This window comes from Pieris rapae, chromosome 4 (genome assembly GCF_905147795.1).
Source record: "Pieris rapae chromosome 4, ilPieRapa1.1, whole genome shotgun sequence".
In the NCBI taxonomy this organism is placed as follows: Eukaryota; Metazoa; Arthropoda; class Insecta; order Lepidoptera; family Pieridae; genus Pieris; species Pieris rapae.
The window spans coordinates 7,286,458-7,292,457 of record NC_059512.1 but is presented as its reverse complement, the minus strand read 5'-3'; positions in this window follow the sequence as shown (position 1 = coordinate 7,292,457).

Here is a 6,000-nt window from a genome sequence, read left to right as displayed (position 1 = left end):
TGAAGAATACCAGGAATCTTTATTTTATAATTAAGGGTACTTGCACGACACTTATTTAAGAAGAGATTTAATTAATTTCAAATTGGGTTTCTATCTTAGGTGGTTTCAAACTTCACAGACCGATTGATTTCTTTTTTTATGTACATTTAACATCCTTCTTGTGTGATGAAGGAAGTCAGCATGTATTAAATGTGTGAGGGTTGAAGGCTGATATCTCTGTCATCCATAATCCAAGGATTTGGTGAAACATCTGAACTTCTCAACTAAGGGCTGTCATGAAACTTATAAAAAATCACTATGGTTTTTTTTTCTAATTTTAGAGCTGTGTTGGCCCTGTGGCTTCACCGTGTGACTCTCATCCCTACAGGCGTTGATGCAAACATCGGATGTGCACCTAACTTATTATATGCGCATTTAGCACTCGCTTGTACAGCGACGGATTTCTGTGATCCGGCAACATATTCTAATTCCTATGAGAAAAAAGCAGAAATCTACTATTAAAATTAATAAATATTGTTTTGATTTTCCTTTATCAAGTGAGCAGTGTTGGCCTAGTGCATTCAGCGTGCGACTCTCATCCTCGAAAACGTAGGTTCGATGCCAGGTTGTATACCAATGGAATTTCTTTCTATGTGCGCACTTGTGCGTGAAGGCAAACATAAAAAGGAAACTGGCTTGCCTATTAGCTTAACAAATTATCATGAAATAGAAATTGAAAATTTAGTTTTTTAGATTCTAAGCGAACTCTTTGTCCAGTATATATGTATTTCGAAGTTTAGTATTGCATAAGCAATTTACAATTGTATACAACAATATTGCATTGTAGTATTTTTTATGTATATATTTTTTCTTGAATTTATGGAAAAGATGAGGCAACCGGCATGCCTTAGGCGTGTTTCAGGTACAGAATCATTTCCTATCAGAAAAAGCAGATGATATCACGAAATAGATACAGATATCTGAAAGTTTAAGCGCCAATCGTATTTATTCTTCCAATTTTAAGCCCCACTGGGGATGTACCAATACACTAATGAAACAGTTAATATAATACTTAATTGCGGATATTAAAGCCAGTGTAGCGACCAAAGACTCAATTATAACTTTACTGCAGCCACAGCACCTGTTCCACATCATAAACTTGGAACTTTGCTAATTAACTCCTGCGAGATAAGTTCAGAGGCGTTAAGTGTGCTAAGGAGCCTAACTTGGACTGAATGTTAGTGTTATCTAAATGACCATCTATGTTACATAAGCTAACTTAATTAAGAAGTAGTAGATGAGTGTGGGTGAGGGTGGGATGTTTTGTGGTAGGTATTATATATATTATATTTATATAAGAAGAATATCGTTATTTGTCTGTTATTTTTCAGGCATAATATAGTGTATGGTAATAACGAAGTGTATAGTTTTTAATAAAATTTTATTTATTGAGACAGAATAATAATTTAACATACAAAGTTAATGTTAAATTAAAACCTATTTAACATTTATTTGGCTACAAAAATAATGTTTAAAAAAAATAGTTCTATAGGTTTAACACATATTTTTTAAAGTAACATTTAGGTTTTCCAATGTGTTCGTGACTATTGGAGATTAGACCTAAGTATTTATACTTTGACTAGATTAGTATACCGATGCGAAATTTTCCTATTGCTTACCTTAATGCATCATAAGACTTCTAAACTAAGTGGTATGCTTATGTGTGCGTTACCAGTGGGGTTGTGTGCAATGGATTAGTCTTATAATAAAAGTTTTTGTAACAGATGTCAGATATTAAACACTGTTTCATATTAATAGCCGCGACGAGAACTAGGAAAATATATAAGTTTCCGAATTAGTCTTGTCTATGGTCATTTATTGTCTGTGAACTCATTACTGGACAGAATAAGTTACGGATGTTATAAAAACTTTTGCGTTACGAAACATGAGAGTTATTTTAAAACTAGATACGAGGTCCTTTTTGTTACTTACGATCACAATTCAAATTTCGAATGCCGTTCTAAAGAATTTTCAAAGAACACAACAACCTCTTTTCAAGAAGATTTTGATATTTGTTTTTAAATATATAACATTTTTTTTATTATGTACCTATATGATAACATTACTAAACTATTTAATTTTCATAGAACCAACATCTTAAGCTTTGATATATTATGTCTACGCGTAAATTGCAGTCCACACTTTTGTTTCGTACTTCACAATCTGGAATTGACAGCTACACCAAATTTAAGTTTCATTGTTAAGTACCAGTTTAGGATACACAATACACATGTTAAGTTTTAGGAACAAACACATCACAGTCTTTTCGTATAATTGGATTCGATTCCGTCTACTTCAATCATGATGAGCTTCATAAACAAAACAATGACGTACAATAGAGCCTCGAAGTTATAATTTTCTCACCGCAAGTCGTTAGTCGAGACATATGTCGTTAAAGTGACACAATTATGTGTGAACCTATAATTTTTACTATATAAAAGGGTTATTGAGAGAATTAGGGCTAACCGACATTACTAATTATATAAAATCTATTTACGTAATATATTGTGGCGTTGATAAATAAACTTAATGGTACGACATATAAAATCGTAGATATCTAATATTATAAGGAGGAATCATATGTGTAAGTATTTTTAACATAATGACTAGAGCCTTATCTCTAAGTAACAAGGGATATATTTATCTTCAAAGTATTTAAAAGCCGGCCTTCCATGCGTATTTGGGTCGCTGGTATTTGATTGAATTGGCAATTTGATGACCGATTATATGCTTCAGTTCTAGGCTATACGATTTAAGCAACTTAAAAGACTAGTTCGATGTCTTGCGTGTTTTAAAAACCCTACGCGTCAACTATATCCTGGTCCGACTGGAGCCATTAAATGTTTTCCATTAAGAAAGAGTTGAAGCATCTATGACATATGTGCTCTAGGCGAATTATGGGATCCCCTTCTATTCACTTGACTGAAAAATGAATAATATTACCTTCCTTATAAATTGCAAGTTCTAAACAATACGTTCAATAAAACACCGTGAGAACGTCCACGTGTCAGGCGTGAACAAATGAATGCCGATTAAAGTTCATGTTTTTTCCCATTTTTTTTTCATTTTTCCTTCTGTAACGAAGCGTAATGCAATTATTCGTAATAACAGGATGATGCCATGTGACAGACAGACCAACGACGTAATCATGTGCACAATTAAAATGTCATTACTTTAACTTTTTTACACCTACCCGCCTTTAATTACACGGGCGAATAAAAAGGAATGAAATTAACGCGCCGGGAGCAATTGACGGCATGACTACGAGAAATGTAATCAAATTGTTTTTTTTTATTGTTACCAAGTTGTGTAATGTTTGTGGTTTGATTTAAGAGTTTAATTCGTAAATCTGGTAACACGTATATAAACTGATTTGAGTAGAATTAAGAAAATAATCATCTTTATTGGTTCATTCGTTGATGATCAGGCATTATTAGTACGAGTTCTAAAAGGTACAGGTATAAAGATTATTTTTTTTTAAGTAGGACACCTGTGTTGACTGAGCACTCTTGAACTACACTATTTATAACATAGACTAAGTTGATAACAAAAATAGTTTTTTGCAAGAATATGGTATAAACTTTTTGGTGGTACAATCGTAGGTTCGCATATTTTGCCACACATATTGCAAATGTCTTAAAAGGATTTTTACATTTTACATTATGAGTCATATAAATTATTCATTTCTTACATTATTTTTATCATACATATCTTACGTTATTATATTAATATTAACTATAATGTTTAATGTATAATTAATCATAAAACAGAATAGATAGTTCGCTTAAGGCTTTAATAAATACCGTGTGAAAGCCTTATGTGATATACCAAACAAAACATGATAATTTTAATACGAACAAAAAAGAAATTTAATCATGAGAAACAATAATAACCGCTAAGAAATTAGACCGTAAGTACGGGAGCCACGCAACCGTTTGTCTAATTTTGAATAAATAATAAAATATACGAATATGTACTTTATTATCAAGTCATAAAGCATTAATTCGCTTAAAGCTAATGAATGATTTCACCAATGTATTAAGCCCATAGTGATAGAAAGTGCATAGTGACCAGGAGGTGACTCTGATTCAAAAATATCGGTTTTGAGAGGTCTAGTGACGCGCGATTGAATTAATTACGAAAACGATTAAAGATACAATCTAATTTACTGACAGCTACATGAAATTAAAAATGTTATCTTCGTGTTTATCAAAGGTTGTATCAGTTAATTGTAATTTTAACTGACTGTAAAACCTTTAAATTTAAATGTTTCAAGCATTTATTAACTGTTTGTATAGCAAGTAAATTTGTTTATGATATTGATTTTTTATCACTCCTACGTTTATTGTGATTTAGTTTAGCTACAACACAATTATCAAACGTAGACATAGACATTACGATTTTTTTGTGACATTTGTAAAGTTTTTTTTAATTTAAATTAAAGTACATCTTGGGATATATTTTTTAGTTTAATATATTTTATTTTCAGCAAAATTGTCCCACTGTTGAATGCACATCACTACCCATTCGACATTAACACGTCACTCGGAGATAATAGCAGAACCCGTGCACCGCTTAATTGCTTTAACAATTTCCTGTGTCAAAATAACAAAAGAATAATAACGTTAGCCTGCTACTAAAATAATGTTATGTAATTATTTTAATAACTGAAATAATAACTCATGATTGATAGCTGATTGACATACTTAAAACGGTATTTTAATTAAAACAAGAGTTTTTTTTTCGCGAACTACAATCACTACGAGTATCTTTAAGCATAAATTACGATAAAAAATCAAACACTAACAAAAAAAGAAAATAATATATATAAAAAAGTTTTTTTTTCAGTAATAATTTAAGGTATTAATTATATAATTAAATACTTTAATCTATGTACATGATACCACAAGACGTACGTATTTATCTAAATTTTATATTTCTTTATTGCTTTAAATTAATATATTTATTAAATCTGATTAACCGTAATGTATCCTAATTTTTAATCTTTAAATATGTAAAGGGATATTTCACGGTATTAAAAGCAATCATTATGGATGTCAGAGAGGTCAGAGCCATTATTTTGACTGTCAACCAAAACAGTAATTGTGTGCCAAATAAAACTCACAATTGAATTTAAGCACTTTACGAATAAGGTGAACGGATAATTTGTGTGAACTCAAGTTTTTAAACGGTACCCGAAGACAGCCTAGTTATAACGGAACAAGCATTTTGTAAGCCTTTTTTAACCCTTTTACTATGATTCTCAAATATCGATTTAATTGGTTTTTACTGGTCTCACATTGCATAAGACGTGACTATATTTTTAGCTAGTCATATAAAATTAACTCATTAAATTTTTTAAATCAATTTCTCTATGACAACAGATTTAAAAACTGTTTCTTCAATTAGAGATGATGACCAGTACTGCCGTCTTTTGAGTTGGTCTCTATACCCCGAAAAAATCTAAAGTGAAATAAAAATCGAACTGAAAGCCTCTACATTATACAATAATGCGTCGGTATCAAAACACGACGATTTTTGTACATTCATCTTGAAGTTAAATATACAGAGTAAATAAAAAAATACCTACAGAAATGTTAAACCAACGTACGCTTAATAAATCCTAAATAAAAACATTATTTGTTTATATAGTTCCAGAATGTGTATTCCACTTATGTAAAAAAAAATACTATTTTCACACGTACTCCCAGTTCTCAAAGAGTCCAGAACCGATCTGTAAAGATCTCTCCACCTCTGCTATACGAACACATACTCTATAGCATCTCATACAAAATCCCTGCGACTCAAAATTACACCAGGTAGTAATTATATACAACTGAACTTGTAACCTTGCATCATTTCCTATTTGAATCCGTGAATTTAAGACGTCATCAAACCACGTGTATGACCTCGATCTATTTGGCTCTTTTAAGCTCGTAATTATCTTTGTTTGGTTACACG